Here is a 19,915-nt window from a genome sequence, read left to right as displayed (position 1 = left end):
AGCTAAAATAATAAAGAATTTTATATTGTATTATTACTTGAAAATGGAAACAAATGAAACAAAGCTGCATAGCAGTCATTTTCATTCTGTGTTATCCATTCCCATGTCAGGTCTCTATTAGTCATGATCAGTGGCAGTGCAGCCAGGGCTGCTGCTTCTTATGCTTGTGGGCAAACATTTGCATTGTAGCTCATTGATTCTGGGAAATCATAATAGAACTGAGACTGTGCTTACTCCTGTGACTATTTGCTTACCTTAAGTTTGCAGAGACTGATTGAATCTGAAGATAAACAGCGTAATATTTCCAGTAGAAGTACTGAATTCATAAATCTTCAGTTTGTCCCTCTCTTAAAATTTCATATTCTGTAAAGAAAAGACTGTAGATGAGGTAACCAAAATGTGGAACAACTTGCTCAATCATCCCTTCCACTGATTTTCCTAGTACTGAATTAGCCTTTCTTACAGCAGTGTACGTGCCTCCATTGTATGTGACTCCCACTTACCAACTTGGGGATATTACTGTTAAGGTGCAGAATTACTGTCAGAATAATTTTTGATAGAAATGAGACATTTACTCTCCCTTACAAAAATCAGAATAGTTCCTTGCACCTAGGGATTACTGGAGGTTTTCAATGTGGATTTAGTTACATGGCAATTCGTATGTCACTTGTTGACTTGCTGTTACATTCTTGACTCAGCATATTGGCAGTTGACACCTGTTTGACTGGGTGCAAAGTTATTTAAAGGTTGATGTTAGCATATTGGGAAAAAAAACCCCAAATGTACAACTGTGTATAATTGCCGAGTACTAGAAGCATAATGTTCTACAAACCTGTGTCACTGAGTGGCTTGTCTGTTAACAGCAGTTAGATGCAACCTCACAAGAAGTTGGATAGTTAGGTATGAACTTATCTTACAGCTGGGACTGATGATTGTAAAAGTCAGCAATTAATTCACGTAGAATAGAGAACTGTGAGAAGAGAAAGATTAGGAAACAGTTTTGTGCGAGATGCTGAAGTGAGGTCGTGCTACCTGTGTCACTGAGTGGCTTGTCTGTTAACAGCAGTTAGATGCAACCTCACAAGAAGTTGGATAGTTAGGTATGAACTTATCTTACAGCTGGGACTGATGATTGTAAAAGTCAGCAATTAATTCACGTAGAATAGAGAACTGTGAGAAGAGAAAGATTAGGAAACAGTTTTGTGCGAGATGCTGAAGTGAGGTCATGCTTTCAGGCACATGGCTTGTAGGGGAACTTGGAAGAACAGCCAGGTCGGTTTAGAAATCCCCAGACTGATATAGAGTGAGGTTTGAATTGCTGTATTGGCTTTTATATATAGGAAGAACAATAAACCTGAAGTATTTAGAGAAGAAAGTGACGAAGCTTTATCAGTCCGCCTTCTGAAAGGGAACTAGACCAACAGTCTTAAAAAATGATTAATAATATATCTAGTTTTTGTAGTTATTAATGTTATAATTACTCATGGTGTGAATTATTTTCTCTTAGGTGGGTACAAGAAGGAGGACTGGTTGTGTACAAATGTTCTGAAATTAGCGCAGTGAGAGTATGTGCTCTAACAGAAGTTAGAAATGTTTCTTGGTTGACCTAATATTCTTCAGTTAATACAATGCAGTGCTACGTATGAACCATGCCACCATTCTATTAAAAATGCAAGATGCTGAACATCATTTTTATACCTTCTTAAATCATTGCAATATCTTGGCAATGTTTGTACTGGATTCTGTGTAACACTAGAGATTTATCAGTGCTGTATGAATACTTAATAATAATAATGCTCCTTCTTGTACCTATTTGGTGTCTTGGTCTGAGAAGTTCCCTTGCAAAAGAAGACAAGTCCAAGGAAAATCTTTCTGGAAATATTAATGCATTTGTTCTTTTAGGCTACGCTTTTATTGCCCCTTGTTAATATGATGAAATGGAAATTTTCTATTGCCTATTTTAGAGACAAAATCTTGTTTAGAAGACCTGTAGCTGAGAAGCCTTGTGGATAATTAATAAACAAACAGATTTGTCTGATGTTTCACTCAAAGACCATGTGCCTGCAAGAGACAGGAGTTTGGAAGGATAAAAATTAGAGGACTTCTAATTCTCTAAAGTTTCTAAAGAAGTTGTAGATTTGAAAGCAAAGTTTTAACTGCAGTAATAGAAGCAGCAAAAGGAGCTGAATCAATAGGCAGACTGACATGAGAAGAATTTGTCTTAGCTTTTCAAACTCACCAACTTTGAATTAGTACGTTCACATCTCTGACTTGTAAGCCCTTTGTTGCTTCTAGCTCTAGGTCTTGTAGTCCTTACTACCGTAGGTAGATGGTACCCATCAGTTTCATGTAGTTGTGTAGATAAGGATATTCCATTTAATGTGCCTCATGTTGGACTCTGGGCATTTGAAAAACCTTGGCTTGTAGCTCGAGCAGTGTAAAAGCTGCTGTTCACAAGCGAGTAATGAGAGCAGTGTTTTTGTGAGCAGTGGCTCAGGAAAGCAAAGACAAGCTCTCCTTTCTCAGCCTGCTGCCTCCTGTTTCTGGTTTGGATCAGGTGTTGTGCATATTCCTGCAGGACCTGTGTGCCCCCTGACCTTGCAGGTGCTCGGTGGCATGTTGGGTTACCCCAGTCAATAGCCCTTGCCATTACGTGGCCTTGTAATGGGAGGAAGAGTGGTCTCAGGAGATTGTTAATGGTATAAGATTTTCTATCTCGTGGTCTGTCTTTCAAATCTAACACCTGTTTTGGTGATTGAAAAGTTGTCAACATTGTGGTAACCTTTTGTACTGCCTGCTCTTGTCCTGCCTAAGCCAGCAAAATAGAAACTTGCCTTGTACCGGTTCACTAGAGAACAGCAGAGCACACCTCACACTTTTTTCCCCTCTAAGAAAAATGCAACCCAATAATCTCCTTCATATGGTTTTGAAAACGTGGAGCTCTTTCTGTAGTAAAATTCTGTGTATAAGCTGCATTAAAAACAATATATTGCTTTAAAATACAATCCTTCAGATCTCTTAGAAAGTATTCAACGCTGCAGCCTTAGTTTATCTCTCATCAGATTATATTAGATTTTCTGGCATCTGTTGCCTAAGCATTCGGAGTAATGAATCACTTTCATCTTGTGCTGGGCACACAGTGTGCACATACGTGCTGCCGCTACCTCCTGCATGGCGAATGAGGAATAAGAAGGTCAGTTTAGGATGTGGAGTTTTTCAGAAGTGCGTGCGTGCTTCTGTTGAAAATATTCCACTTAAGTAGAAACAGTCTCCCCCCCCCCCCATTTTAAAAAGAAAACCCAACACTCCCGGGTCCATTGAAACAAGATAGCTCATCAAAATCCAGTGTATGCTATAGGAAGTATCTGGCTAAGTTAATTTCTTAAGTCAAAGGTTGATGCATATAAAAATTCTCAAATGTCTTATTTTCACCTATTTTAACTTTTCCAGTCTGAAGGGGACCTTTTGTTCAAGGTTTAAGCTAACTATAATACAGATGTTTTGGAAGTGTTTCATGGGAATGAACCGTTTTGACTCATCTTCATAGCTGTTTCCCTTTGGTTTTAACATGCTTTTTTTTCCCCTGCTAGTGTGGTAAAAATGAGACAATGTCTTTCTTGTGTTCCCATTTTCATGACAGGGATTCTTTTTAATACTCCTATAAATGATTTAGTAAAGAAAGTCATCTCACTACAGAGGAGTAAAGTCTTCCCATAACTTCATTGAATAAAGGTCAGGGTTTGGTGTTGATGTTAATGGGAAAGAGAAAGGAATTGTAAAATCCCTTCTCACATTTGTGGCTAGTCTCCAAAAGGAAAGGTTTAAACTACATATACTTATCATTTCCAGGTATTTCAAAGTGCTTCTTTTGTCCATTTGTCTGCCTCAAGTTCTGTTCTTTTTCTATTTATTTATCTGCAGTTGAGCATCCACCAAAACAAAGTTTTCATGCTTGGTGTTGAGGGTGGGAGGACTTCCCCTTAACAAACCTGTGATGGCATGAAAGCCCAGGACAAGGCAAAGGAAATAATGTAACTCTCTGAGACGAAATGACACACCAAAACCAACATTTCTCAGTTCAGAGAAATAAGGCCATGTCACATTGTCTGTGTGGCACGTGGTTAGAGATGACAGTGCAGAAAATGAGAGCGGGGACTCTCTGCATCATACTTCTGTGCCAGTTCTTAAATCCACATAGGAGGCAAACGGTAACGCTGCTGCAGTCCTTCTGCCAAGCCAGTGCATCCCGGCAAGCCGTAAATAGGACATTTCGCGCTAGGAGCAGAGCTGTGTCAATCATGGCTTGTCGATTGTTAAACTTCGTGAGCTTTTAGACTCCTGCGATTTGAGTAGCGTGTATCTTGGCAAAAGGACACGCGTTATCTCAAATGCCATCTGTAATAGCTTACAGACCTTTTTATAATGTGCCCAATTTTCATCTGTCAAAGAAAGTTAAAGGAACAATATTTTTTAAGTGATAACCTGAATAATTTGAATTCCGGTAGGCACAGCAGAGCAATCTTTCAAAGAGCGTTATGTTCAGAGATGTTCGAGGTCTGGTCTGAAGTCAGCAGGAGTTGATGGTAAGATTCAGATGTCAGTGAGCTACAGAAGAGGCCCTTGGACAAGGGCAGCTGTTGAGAAAGTGGCTTAAATCTACTTTCCAGCTCCCCCAAATTTGGATTTTTTTTTTTCATGAGCCTTCCTGCGATTTCACGTGTTCATTTGAACATTTTCAGGTTTAATGAAGGAAGTTGGCATTAGAGAGTCAGGAAGGTCTGTGTGTTAAAGGTTCCCCCAGGCTGTGCTTGCTCCCGCGTTTGAGAAGGCAGTGGTGCTGCGGAGCAGCACGTATTCATGCACCTTTGCTTCATGTGTTCTGTTCTAGCACGGTGCTTTAGCCCGGATCCTGGAAAAATCAGCATTTACTAGGTGGTGTTCTAATATGGAAATGTAAGGGCAGCATCTACACTGTGTTGGTCTCTTTCCCCCCCCCTTTCTTTAACAATCAGATTCGCACTGGCTGGAAAACTTGTGAGTCATGAGAGTTTTAGATTGTAGATTCGAACTTGAATTGTAAACCTCCCAAATAAGAGACCAAATTAATGGGATTTAATAAGGTACACAACATTTTTGGTTTGACCTAAATAACATCTTCCATTTATTTGGAATCCATTTCCCTCTGTAGTTCACTGGGGGAAAAAGGTGCTTATTTTTAGGTGTGACGCCAGTATTTCTTCTTTTTTTGTTGGTTGGCCACGCAGCTGAAAAAATACTCTTTTACTGTTATAGCAAAACTTGTGCAGCCCTTCCTTGCATCAGTAGTCACATGGACAGCAGCGGAACAAATTCTGTGTTTGAGCATAAGTGTAAATTAGAAGCAAATCCTTGATGACTGTACGATTATTCCAGCAGGAATTTAGTGTATATTAAAGACTGGTCACATAGGACTATCACTGTCAATTAAATTGGTAGCTAAGACAGAATTGGATTTTATTTCAATTCCAAGATAATTTAAAATGAAAATGCTGATTGTATTCAGTGGCCAAGACCTGCCAGTTGTGTTCAGAACATTTTTCCCTACTTTGCTGAAATCCTTCACCTTAGCTGGTACTTCCCAGCTACTAACATGCTTTATTTTCAGTGTGGGTTTATAGTGCATGTTAAAATGTCAGATGAAGTGTTTAAATAAAACATCACAATGACGTAAAATTTAATGCTTAGTGTCCTGATTATTTAATGATGAATGATGCATTGAGAAAAATAAGAGTAGGAAATAAGTAGAAAAACAGTGATACATTCAGTACTGAGCAATAAAGTACTATTGGCAATTATATTTTAATATGAAAAATTATTAATTTCTAAGAATAATTTCTTAATGATCTTTAAGAAGAGATACTGGATGATTAAAGGTGATTATTTTTATCAAACAATAGCTGCAAAATATAAATACATTATGGAAATACTGATACTGTTCTACCTGTTCACTAGTCTATGCAACTTGTTATGCACCAAGCTCAATATTATGAGGAGGAAGAAAAAAATATGTAGGGTGTGTTTAAGGTATTTTGGGTACTGCATGTTTAATATGAAAATATACCAAAGGAAAACCTTCCTTCAGTTATTAATTTAAACTTAGAATCTGAGCTAGTAATCCAGCAGAACCACAAATACTGGATTTGGAACTAACGGTTTGCTTAATTAATATTCTTGATCAACCTTTTTCTTAGAAAATAGTCTAATTTTAAGAAAAAAAAAGACAGATTACGAAGTCTCATTTCATTGCCAGTTTTCTTTTGCTGCCTCACTTATAGTCTACTGTTGCTTTAAAACAGAAAATTGTTTTGACAGTGTCAAATACCAGGGTTGGTACTGAAGTTAAATTGGATTTTAATTCTTCACTCTGCTAAAAGTTAGCAGATCTGTTTGTTCACCAGCCACTTAACGTATGACCTTGAGCAAGACAGCAGCAAGGGCTAAATTTTTTGAAAAGTGGTCTCTAATTAGAAGAATTTCTGTTCTCTGCTGTGTGCATTGCGGGTACTTGGATCAGGATGCTGGAAAAACACATTTGTTGGGCCTTGCTTCTATGAGAAGGAAAGCCGAAATCTCATGAACAAAGAAACTCTCCGACCTTGGCCACTCATTTGAAAAGAAGCACAAAGACAATTTTCAGTAGATGAACTTCTGTCTACAGGTTACATCCCAGAGTTTCCATGCAGCTCGCGGAGTGGTGGTAACGCCTTCAGCCAAACTGTGGAGCTGATGGGAAACTCTGCTTGGGAACCAAGGCGGAGGACTATAGTGTGCTCGTTTCCAAGTTTTAAGTGTTCAGCAGCTTCTGTTTTTTCTCTCTTTCCCCACCCAACATACCTTACAAGTAGGTGATCCTGCAACTGAAGGAACACGTGAGCTGAAGAGAGAGCTTGATTCCCAGTTTAACCAAAGAGGAAATCGGTAGTAATCACAAACGCTATGTATAGCATGTTGGCCAAGCAATTTTGAGGAAATACCCATGTGAATGAGACCTTGAGCTGAACTTGTCAGCGTTTAATTTCTTTGCAAAGAAAGCCAGAGCACACTGCACTCTTGCCTGTTTTAAAACATGCAGTTTTAATCAAGTGCGAAGGACTTGGCTCCAGGTACCTAGCATATCTGTCTGTCTAGCGTGTCTGCGTAGAAATACTACTTTCTTTCTTTCATCAAGTTAAAGCTTAAGAAATTTCCTAGAGTTCGAAGGAGTGTGATGGGGGTGACATTGTTTATCTCAGGAATATTTTGAGCTACACTGTGCCAGGCCATTTCAGAGACTTGGAGTCCAGGAGTAGGTTACTTGCTTCTTGCAGCAGAAGATGCAGGGCACAGTCCGGTCATCTATCCTTAATGCAGTTAGCTAATCTGGATTTATTTACATCCTTTGCTGGACCAAGGCCAGCATGTGCTGCTCTTTGTTAAATAAATTCCCCAAGTTTGTATTCTCCAGAAATACAATCCCTTCCCAATAAGGACATGTATTTGGTTTTTTACCATCACTGGCCACTGTAACATCTCCTCCCTGTTCTCTTAAGCCCTTGGTGTGAAAATATAGGCAAAAAGTACTGAAACAGGTAAGAGGCCTAGTCTATTCTTAATTTACATTAACATGTGTCTCAGTTTGTACTCTTTATAGACAAAGACATTTGCCAGCAACTTGTTAGATCCTCTACAGGCACAAAGTTGGAAGGTAGTTCTATGCAAATTTTTCATGCTTTCTGGCAACTAAAGCATAAAAATGGCAAATCCTGATATGGCAAGAAAAACGCCAGCAAAATAAAACCAAGAAAATACCCCAAACATTTTTACTTCTTCCATGACTATTTAAAATTTTGAAAAACAAGACTTGCATGCATTTTCTGCGTGTCTCAGGGATGACCTGTGTCTCTAGTATTTAAAGCTTGTAACCAGTGTTTTTGCTGAACAATGCGAAAAGGGTTATCTTTTATTGCTATTTTTTTTGTTTGCAGGTTTCTCAAATGCAGCAATTCATTCTGGTTCATAATTGCTTGAATAATCTCACCTCATTGGTTTCCAACAAAGCCACCTAGATTGACACTTCAACAAATTGAAAGTTCAGTGTGGAATAAAAGCTAGTGACAAAACCTGACTGCTTTGTATGGAGGCGTGAGATTAATGGTTAAAATTATTCAGCTGCCATGCTTTGCCTCTGTGAAAACCAGAGCACAGAGTAATACCTATCTGAGCTTATTTTGCCCCCTCTCACCCCACTTCTAACTACTGTTAGTTCATTCTCTTTCTTTTTACTTTCTCTGGCTGTAGTTTGCCCCTCTGATGGTTTATTTTGGAGATGCTGTGCCTGAAGCACAGGAAACCACAGCACCAGAAGCATGTCCGGCCAGGCAGTCTGGGGTGGATGTGGTCTGCTGCCCTCCCAGGTGTTCAGGTTGCAGTAGTGACACATTATCAGAAGGATGTCAGAAAAGTAAAACCCTCAGAGCCCACTGATGTGTGCAGTGTGTTGTCTTGGGAGGACTGGTGAGTGTTTATTTGGAATGTATAATTTACTGGTGCAAGGAGACTCTCCTTACAGGCTGTCACTGAATAAAACCACTGCCCCTTTTGTCTAGGGTCCTCCATTTACCTGTGATGATGTTTTTAAGGCTTTAAAGTAGTTACACTCTGAACTGTGAAAACATACGTTGATTAAAAAAAGTCACACATCTATTGGACATGTATGGAGGTACTTGCTTTTGTCCTTAAATCCCTAGACCAACTTAGTGACTCTGGGTCCTCTCTGTTGTGTCTTTGGGCATCCAGCAGCCTTCCTCCGCAGGTGCGTTATCTGCCAATCTCTGAGCTGCCATTATTTCCCATTGCACAGGCTTAAAAACTCTCCTACGCGCACTGATTGGGCTCGCTATTGTGAACCTGCTGTCTGGTGGGTCTCCTTATTTTTATGCATGTGGAAGTCGCTGTTTCTGAATAACCTTTTGAAAAAGTCTTGGAGAGTTAAATGTGGCTGAAAAATCTATAGCAGACTATTGTAAGGACATAATAGAATATGGCACAAAAATAAGACCTTCCTCCAGGGCTTTCTAACCTAATTATGTAGCAAATATGTAACTGTATCGGGGACTGTTGTTGAGCTTTTAAAAAGTCTATAGAAAAGTTAATATTTTCTGTTCTATTAGTAGCAGATCGGGGTTTGTGTGTGGTTGCCAGTTTTATTGGCAGGGTTTTTAACTTCGTTGCTACCATAGTTATGGCTTAAGAAATAGACCTTATTTTTGTCCTCTTTAGTGTGATTTTTGTTGTTGCTGGGTTTTTTGGTTTTTGTTTTGGTTTTTTTTTAAACCAGCTTTACTTATTTACTTACAACTGTAATGTCTCAGAATCCCCATTGGGGCCAGCACCCTGTTGCACTAAGTGCTGTACATCAAAGGAATGATATGTAAAGTAGTAAATAAACTTGCCTGAGGCATTGATAAAACTGAAACTTTTTTTTTTTCAGTTTCAGTCTATTGCATATGTATTCTGCAGTCTATCTAGCAAGGAAACATTAGATCTGATTTGTCACAGTAGTTAAAGACAAGCTTAATTCTAAGTAGGTGAAAAATCCCACTGATTTCCTCCAGCTACTCGTTTGTTAGAGAGAGACGAGTACTAATATACAATGATAAATTGGGTTCATAATGTACAAATCATGCATATGCTGTTTTTGCAGGTGACTTTAAAGACTATCATACACTTATGATAAGTAATCTGGAAAAATTTTTACTTAATCACATGAGTTATCCATGCCTCTCCAGACACATTGCCAGCAAAACCCCCACTTACCCAGTGATGCCAGCAGTGTGGTTTGGGATTTTCAGTCTACCGTCAAAGAGGTTTCAAGAGTGGGTATACTGTCAGGGTGAAAGCTGACCATTGATGGGCAAAATAACTACTTAATTGTTAAGGGGAAAAAAAAAAAAATTACCTGAAATTAAAGGCTGTGGTAGTAGCTAGTACAGAAATGTTCATAGCATTATTTGATACATCTGAAAGCTTAATAACAAAGATGTTCCCAATAGAGCCTTTGTGTTCTGAGGAACTGGTTGTGGTTTCACTTAATAAAAGTTTTACCTGTTATTAGGAGGTAAAAACAGTTTCAGTGCCCTTAAAATAAGAGAAGAGAGCAGGAGCTGTATGCCAGGCTTTCTGGCTTCCAGAAAGCTTGTAGATAGTTTGCAGGCAAATGCAAAGTGCATTTTGTGGAATGGGAACAGAGGCCTTGCAGTGGGCAGGAGATAAAGGATAAATGCCAAGAAACAGTTTTCTGCTGCATCCTGCCCTGCAAGGATCTTGGTGATAATCAGCACTGTAAGAAGCGTATCATCTGCCAGCATTGGGAAAGGGGATTAGAGTATGTTCAAGGGAATGATAACAAAAAAGTAGTTCCCGTTACCAAGGGAATGATGGCAAAACCCTCTGAGATCATTTCCCTCCTGGTAGTTACTCCAAAAGTCGTAGATTCTAGGTTTGTTACGCAGGGCCACAAGTTGTGACAAATCTCAGGCTGTTTCACCAGTTCTGCAGGTTGGAGAAATATTCCCCTTGCCTTGTTCTTGTATGTGCATGGAAGCATGTACACATGTGTGTGCTCACATGTACACTTATGCACACACAGAAAGTAGAAGTAAGTGGACTTCTACAGCTGCATCCGAAGTTAACTGATGTGAAATTAATGAATTTCCCTTCCTTCAAGAATAAGCTTGCAAAACATTATATCCGTAACAATAAGGAAGGTCAGTTCTCTGTCTCTTTTTTGTGTCTGTCTTTCTAGATCCATAGCCTGTGGACAAAGCAATGTTACATTTGGCTAGAGCCAAACGCCCTTGTTCTGTACTCATCCCGTGGACTGGAAAGGTAGCCAGAGCTGCTTGAAACATCTGAGGGCTCATTATGGCACGTACTTATAGACCTTGCTGTCATCTGCTGTGAAGAGCTGAGACCAGCTCTCTGTAGCTCGTTGATGACTTGAAAGGTGTATAGGAGTTTGGGCAGGCTTTCTTTGTCTGAGTTGGTTTTGCCATGTATTTTTGGATGAAAAGATAAAGCATAGAAGATGAAGGTTAAAAAGAGAACGTAGCAGCAGCTGGATTTAATGTTTCTGGTCTGAAAATAAAATCTATTTGGATTGAAAAACATTGCGCTGAGGTTCTTACAAAATTAAGAGGAATTATTAGTTTAGGCATCTATTTCCATAACACTGACGTGCCAAGGGTGCCGTGTACTGGACATACGTTCCCTTTCATACCAGCCTGTGTCACGTTAATCCTCTTGTCAGTGCAATTACTAATTGTGGCCAGAATGTATGATGGTGGTGCAGTATTTTTCTTCCAGCTGTCCTGAAGAGATGATTAACTCACACACTTGCCACACTTAAAGGAAATGGGGCATGCAGAAATAATGGAAAGATGCTGTATTAATTGCTGTGACCATCACATAAATACTTCATGGAGAAGTAATTATCCTGATATTTAGAATAAGGTATTCAAAATGTCTAGGTAACCCACAATGTTGGGTTTAGTTCTGCATTCACATCAGTAAGTAAACTTGTGATGACCATTTGCTAGTTGTAGCTGTATCGATCGCTGTAAATAATAACAGTCAAAGAAAATGAAAACTGGCACTCCCAAATGTAAATGCTCAGAGCAGCCACAAGAAAAACCCATCAACAGGCTTTAGGGTAGCTGTTACCAGTGGAATCTCAGAAACGCTTGGAAACTTAAGTCTTAATGAATAGTAGTGACTGATATCTTAGAATTTTCAACACGTATTACTTTATACCTTGTTGCCCTTAGGACCTTGCATTATGATATCACATTAATTTACATCTGGTTCTGCAAACTATGGTTGGTTCCCTGTGTCACACTAACACAGACAAACAAGTTATGCAGGATAGTAAAGGATCTGCTCTTGTGCAGACTGTATATAAATCTAATTTTCTTTAGCATCCAGTTCTGAAATGAATAATTATATTTGATACTATATTTGTATTTTTCTGTATTACAATTTACTAATACAAAGATTTGGCAAAGGTATGGATATTAAAAATAGTTATCACCCAGGCCAAGCCATATCTCTAAAGCTGCTGCTTATCTTAAATCTGCAATGTCTGCTTTGCCAGACAAGTGCTGTGTGATGTGCTGCGGCTTACTGTGACCACGCGATGCAGAACAAGGGCACTGGAATGGGGACCCTGGCTCTGTGACCTTCACTCATGAGACACTCACTGTGCTTTTTTTACCTGGTATCTGCACAAGAGCTGCACCAAATAGACAACAAAAGAAATTTTTACTTATGTAGTGTTCTATCTTCCACGGGAATGAGGGTGGCTTTTCTTTTCCCCTTTCCTTCTTTTTAGCTTCTCTAAGAACCTTTGTTCTCTTCTATAGAAAGAGGAGAAAGGGAGCAGCTTTGTAGCAGGAATAGAGAGAAGAGACTTCTGCCTGAAGACGAGCAGGATGGTGGGCGCAATCACAGCGATTTGGCTAGCCAGACTGCTTGCTTTCTGCTTCCTAACGTTTCAAAGCTGGACTGCAGCAGTGTTAGCAGAGGGACTATTTGTGTATGCAAATACTGCTCAAGTTAGTAATGATTCTGGGATCAGTAACCACTGGAGTCAGTAGTAACTAATTCTTTCCTTCTGAGAAGGATGTATAATCTTTTGTTACCAGTATTACATGACTGGAGCATGGAAATTCATCTTTTGACAAGCATGGCAGTGCTTGTAAATATTGTTTATATAAGTGTTTGTACATGTATTTGTTTTGCATTATTATTACATAGGCTTTTTTCAGCAGCTATTAGTGAATTACTGAGTTTTGGCAGCAATAATTATATTTACTTGGCATATCTATCTCTTAAAAAAAAAAATCCTGCTGTGTCCTTCAGAGTTTATTGAGTTGTCATCTCTGCTGTTATATTTGTAGCTGCTTTTTAAAAATGTTGTTGAGGTATGAACTTCATTCTCTAAATGTAGAGAACAATAGCAAAAGGCTGGGTTGTTTTTTTTTCTGAACTCAGGATAGAGTAATAGTAGTGAAATTATTTATGTGCCCTTCTAAACTGTTTACAGGTGTTAATCTGCACCATATTGCTTGTTAATCCAGCTGCTGGCAAACCGAGAGATTGTCTGGCAGGGATGGAGTCAGTTGCTTGCGCTTCCTCCCTTGTATTGCCCTGTTCCTGCTAACTCTTCTGTTTCTCTCTCTAAACAAAAGGAGACAATTTTAAAGTGATTGATGATCACCTCCTTTTTTCTTTCATTAACTACTAACTACCCTAGAAAGCAGGCTTGCTGCTGTAACACCTGACTGCAGATGGTCAGATAAAATAGATAAGGAGAGCTGGAGTCCATCAAACCAATTTATACAGTAGATTGTAAAGAAGAACAAATTGGATGCTTCAAGAAGTAATACTGGGCAATCAGAGAGTGGTGGTTTTGGTTATTTAGTAATTTATAAGCCAATGGCCTTAACTCTTGTTTGAGGATACTGAATTGTTGTCAAGGATGTACCTGAAGCTCCTGGACACTGTCATCAGGATTCCCATAACATACATTCCTTAATTTGCAAAACCTAAAGTGTGCTTATATTGCTTGCCTGCTATCTAATATCCAATGAAGAAGCTTACACCAATTCGTATCTCATGTGTGCAGCATTGCTTATGTATCATCCTCCCGAGAAGGATTTGCATTACACTGGTGGGTGTCTACACCTACTGTTTGCACATAAGGTAAGACTTTGAAACAGTGGGGTTCATCAGCCAGGGGAATATTCTTATCTCCTGACAGTCGTCTCTTCTGTATAATCAACAAAAAGAAATGCTCCTCTGTAGAGAACAGGTCAGCAGCAATGTGAGCACCTCCAGCTGTGGTCTGAAAAAGGCTAGCTCTCCCCGAGCAGTGTGGAGGGAACACAGAGGAACCAGTCTTATCACCGGAGCACCTAAAAATGCCTCCCCTAAAGTTCGTAATTAGTGAAGTGATCTTTCATTAGATCTACATAGACATGTTGTCATACTCTTCTGGAAACCCAAAAGACAACTTGCATTTCACAAGGATGTATCGGGAACAGGCTGAACTCCTTGACCATTTGTCTTTGCCTAAATATGGTTTGAGCTCTTAAAACTCCAGAGTTCTTTTAAAGAAAATTTCCAGGCTAGAATCTGACTTTGGATCATCTAGAAAGAAAAAAACTTGTAGAGATGTTGTTTCTGTCCAACCAAATCTTATTTACTGTAGTGGCAAAGTAGTAGGGGAGAGTTTAGTGCTGGCAAACTTCAGTGTCTGCTTTCTTTCAGCTGGGTAATTAATCTCTTTCTGCTCCTTCACCTTCACAACTGAAACTTTCCTGTCTAGTATGGAAATATCTTTCTAGGGAGCCAAATTACAAGACCACTAGCAGACTGCTTTTGATGCATTTAAGGAACATTTTCCTTCAGGCTTTCCATGGAGAGCGCTCTTAGGGCCCTGTGTGTGCTGTCCTGCCGTCTGAACCTTGTTAACGATTCTGCCCGTCTTTCTGATCAATGAGCACATTCTTTATGTGCCTTGTTATCTCCCTCTGGGATGTAATGGAGATTGGGAAGGGGGAGGGGTGTTAGATAAGCCTTCCCAGAGTGTTACTAGAAAGATGAGGATAAATGTACTCATAAAATGAGTAATTTCATTTTCTCACAATAACTCAAAATTCATACTAAATAAATGGTCTGTGCCTTTAGAATGATTTTAATGATAACACATGGCCTAATCAAGACAATCAATAATTAGGATTTTTGCATAAAGGCAAGATATTTTAAACTGGAAGATTGCTAGGAACAGTCCTGGCAGAAGTCATGCCGTGCCTGCCTAGGCTGTGGAAGAGCTTCCTGAGCTATTCATCGCTGCCCCGTGCCCAGGGGCCACGCTTTGGGATCAGGAGCCCCATCTGCCTCTTTCAGGGCACTGGCTAAACTGCAAAGAGCATAAAAGCTTCCCTTCACTTTTTTTTTCCCTTGGTGATGCAGAGCGGTTGAAAGCTGAGTGAATGTCTGAATGTGTCAGAGGGTGCATCCCTGAGCCTGGTGAGGCAGCTGGGCACAGAGGGCTGATTCACGGCAGCGCCAGCCCTGGCTCCGCTTTGTTGAAGTTCGTGGTGCCGATATGGAGGGAGGACAGAGTATTTTCTGTGAGGCAGGAGGGGCTGGCTGAGGCTCCTTCCATTCTCCAGCTGCACCACATCAAACTTCTTAATGCACTAATAGAGATAGTCTAGCCACATGGCAGAAAAATGGGGAAAAATCCACATTTAAGTCATTTACAGGCACATCTTGCAGCTTTTTGCAACTTCCCCTAATCTGTTTCTCCCAAAACTCTCCTGTCTCTGTCCAAAACGACATGTCAGCTTTCCAGCCAGGCTTTCTCCTGTCCCACCCCCACTGTGGGGGGAAGACGAGCAACAGGGGGGTAGACATGTGGAGTGTCAGTCCAAAACTGGAGAGCTAGAAGGAGCTCACGTAAATCTTTTGGGATGTGACGGTAAGAGAAGACTTGAACTAAAATTCTGTTACTGAAAATAAAATATTTTCAAGTGAAAATCACTGAAGCGATACCCTCTTTTGGCTTAATTTGCATGTTTTCTGGAGTAGGTCTGTCTCACTGTCATCTTTTGCTGTCTCCAGTTGTTTTTTCTTTTGCCTGTTATTTCCTGGTCCTGCAAAAGCTTAAGCACATCTCCAGTGTCAGGTGCTGGGGAGTAGTTTCTGCCTGCAGTCAAGCATGTGTGCCAGGGCTTTCAGGGTTAGGGCTGTAGGGCTGTTCTGTCTTGCACCTTTGTTAGCCATGCAGCTGATGACTCATGTTTCCAGGTGCAGTTGTAGTGTCTATAATGAGAAAATTGTCTTTGCAGTACATTTTCTTATGCTATCTGGCTGTTTATCCAGATTATTTAGAAAGGGATGCACTTGAACATCTAAATTGCATGTTGTTTGTGCACAGACTGGGGGATTTTTGTGAGTGTGACAAATTATGACCTTGACACTACTCAGTCAATTATCTGGGTTTTTTTTACACAATTGGGTAGTTGTGCACATAAATTGCGTACACAGTGGTGTACCTAACTCTTAGGTTTAGAATATTATTGAAGTGTTAAATGAGAATCTATTTCCAAGGGCATTTCTTTGTAATTAGAAACTGAGCCAGGCCTTGGTGCACGAAAGGACTAGGGCTAGCAGGAGGTCCTTTAACATCATCTTCAGGTTGACTCTTTCTAATGAACTTAATCCTTCTCTGTTTGAATCTTCCTCACAGTTACCAACTAACTTGGCTTCCGCATGGTGAACTGAAGGCATCTGTGACGAAAGGCCACAAATATCCATTTGAATACTCTGCTTAGGGTGATGCTGTGCAGCTTCAGCACAGGTGATTTTTCATTTTCTGTAGCTGCTTTGCTACTGGGAATAGGGACACTTTCTGGTGACTGTTTCCTGATGGGAACCTCTTGGATTGCAATTGAATTACAAAGGGGAGTTGGTGGGAGCGCGAGCTCCAGGCAAGCAGGGGCCTGGTAGTGATTTCTGAAAATGAGTAAGGTCTGTGGGGCTGACAGTCCACCCAGCGCAGGCCTGGTACTGGGTCTGTCCCTGCTCTAACCTGTTCTCCCAAATCCAACCACTGACAAATGGAAAACGTTATGGACCATTTCTTGCTCCCCAGCGTTTGTCATATTGCAGGAATATGTGGAAAAATTCATCAAAGGGTGTTTGTATTCCTCAGCTGCCTTGTCCTTGGCGTAAATCTGTGTCTTACTGCTGCAAGTGTCTCTTGCTGCAAGTCAGTCTGTAGATGAGTTGCTTTTCTTATCGTTACTCAGTGATGGGGAACTGCAGAAAATGGTAAGATACAGGTCAGTTATGGCCTGTGGAAGGGAAGTTAAGGTCGCTGATGGTTAGATGAAATGCTTTGGTATTCTTTTCTGATGCATTTCAAGTTTTTTTTCTTTTAAGTCTGAAGAAGTTGTTGACTTCAAATATCTTACAGTTTGGAGACTTCCTTTTGGCTGGTTTTGGAAAGTTGTGATAACTTGGTTCCCACTGATGCGACGGGATTCTCTCGGCTTCACAGGTCTAATAGGTGCTAAGGTACTTGACAGATTTCTCTTCTCCCACTTAGGAGAATTGAAATCCCGTAAACAAATCAATCTCATTCAGGCCCTCTCTTCAGGGAACTGTTTATTAATTCAAGCACAGCAATTCAGGCAAAATCCTCAAGTAGAACAAAGCAAAGCTCTTGCCTTGCCCAGCCAAAGCTACAAGTGCCTTTTTCTTTGCCTCTGTCTGTCCCAGGCATGGGATCCACCGCTCCCCTCTACTTGGTCTTCCCCAGCTCAGCTCCCATTTCAGAAAATGTCCGATTCTTTAAGATCGGGTGGCTTAACAAGGCTGCTTGGACATATGCTTCAGACATACACACATAAACCAAAGCATGTTGCACTCACACCTGCCACACTGGCTTTGCCAGTGGAAACTTTGATCCTTTCTTTTAGACTGTATCTTATGGTAGCTGTAGTGATTTTCTTTACTTTCAAATCTTAGTCTCTCATTTTTGCCATTTAGATATGTTGTTCACTGTTTATAGAAAAGTTAGGAGATCGTGTAAGGTAAAATATCCACTGTCAGGGAATTACTTGGAAAGCTTTCACGTTTGGGAGGGGGAAAGAACACCTGCTAATCTGCTGTCTTAAAAAGAAATGGGAAGATGATCAAATAATTATTATTTTGAAAGTTAAGTTCTTTATTTTTGTAAATTAGTCCTGCAAAGCCTCGCCTTCCGTTTTGTAACTGAGCACAAACCATTCACACTCACTTTCTGTAACGGAAGTGCAAAAAAAATCCACTCTAAATTTTACTGATATTGGAAGTACAATATAAATTCATACTTTTCTGTGTAGACATATACATGGTCGTAATATCATTGTGGGTGAGGTTTTTTTTTGAACTCTGATGGCCATTATTGCTAGGGCTTTTTGACAGATGTAATTTTGAAAGTATTTCTAGAAGTTTTGTTCTTGTATTTTTGTTTCTGTTTTGTTTTGACAGTTGGTAAACATCACAGAAGAAGATCTAGTAAAGAAACAGACACTGACTTAGTGGGTACACAGTTTGAATGACAAACCGAGATCAACAGATTATTATTTTTCACGGCAAGCAGAGAATAGCTGAGAGAAATGGCTGATTTTAGTACCAACCTGTGCTGATAGTAGCTCTTGCATTCCAGAAAGCTGCACAACAGGAGAAGCTCTCTCTTGCATTATTTTGAGGTTTTGCTCTGTTCGGTTGCAATTACGTTTTTTACATTCAGGCCACTACCAGTTTGCTCGAAGTACTGCCATTACAAAAAGGAGGCTGATAACCTCATCTGCTCTAATTCAAATCAGAAATAATAAGTTGTTGCATGTTGTCAAATATTTATTTTAATTTTCTGCATTTCTACCAACTTCTGGGCTTTATTCCCAGCTTCATTGAGTCGATGCTTAGAGCAGGTCAATTAAGCATAGGCAACATGGTCTTTTTACTCTCTTTTGACATCCTTTATTGTTGAACTAGCTTAACTCTAGACTAAATCTTGATGCAAGTCCAAGTACTCTGCTGCAGTTGCACATCATCTGATGTCTTCAGAAATCCAACTATGTCCTTAGCTTCTTAAGGAAAAAAGTAGGTGATTCAGGACAAACTCATTCAGCGCTTGTGGAGAGCAGCTTTGGGGACTTTTCCCAACATTCCAGCATTTCAAGGGTGTATCAGATGTTTTCTATTTACCATCTTGTTATATATATGGATACAGTGGTAGTATAGTTCAAAATTCTTTGTGATTGTTAAATGGATTAAATTAGTAGCATGTGGAAATGCAAGATAATATTTATTTTACATTTCTGTGTTCGACTTCTGAAGTTTGAGTGGTAATTGGCTAGAGGGAAATAACTTATTTCTATTTCACATTAATCATATGTTCATCATCATCAAATATGTTCATATGAGTGTTTTTCACATCTCTGTCTGATTTTTCTCTTTGCCTTCACGGAGCTGTACAGCTGATGAAATGCACCCACTGTCTCAATTGTAAAACCAGTTTTTGACTTAATTCTTCCAGATAGGAACTGAAGAGTTTGCTCCAACTGCTGCTGCTGAGCAGCTGGTAAGGTGAAAGCTCTTTGAAAGCATAGTCACAACCCGCCAGTAACTCACAGCTCAGAGACCTTGGTTCTGCCTGTAAATATTTGTACTTCAGGAACTGCTTTATTGCTCTCTTGGATAGCAAACGGCTTGCCTGTAAATTTTTTTTTACCCAGTAAGGGCTGTACCTGACCACACTTGTGTTCTGCTCATAAATACTCCAGCCACTCTGGATTGCTTAAGTTTGGGACATTCTAATAAAATGAGACTGTACCATGGGAACTCAGCACGTTTTTCTGGAACTGCTGCACTTCTACACAGCTGCTGTTGATCTGGGCAGCACCTTTCCTGTCCTTGTCCTTGGAAGTTTTCTCTATAAACGGCGTGACCACATAACAAAACATTAGTATCGTCCATGTCGCTGGAGCCAACCTGGACTGTACAGACCATTGGGAATACACCACCATGCATTCTCAAATGCTATGAACAGAGCAGTTGTACTGCCCAGACAGTAATCGCTGAAGTCATTTACTTATGGTAAGCAAAAGGATTGAGACTGATGTGTTATTTAAGAGAAAATGCGCAGAAGCCTGGTTTTCAAATATAGGTGATAAATTGTATTGGCAGGTGAGGGATTTTGACCCACAGATTGCCATGTTGGCCCATTGGATGATAACTTGATCAGTTAAATGGCAAGATAAACCTGAATGTTACAGTGTGA

Source organism: Aptenodytes forsteri, unplaced genomic scaffold, assembly GCF_000699145.1.
Source record: "Aptenodytes forsteri isolate BGI_AS27 unplaced genomic scaffold, ASM69914v1 Scaffold267, whole genome shotgun sequence".
NCBI classification, from domain to species: Eukaryota; Metazoa; Chordata; class Aves; order Sphenisciformes; family Spheniscidae; genus Aptenodytes; species Aptenodytes forsteri.
The sequence above is the reverse complement of the archived record's forward strand: the minus strand, read 5'-3'. Positions refer to the sequence as shown.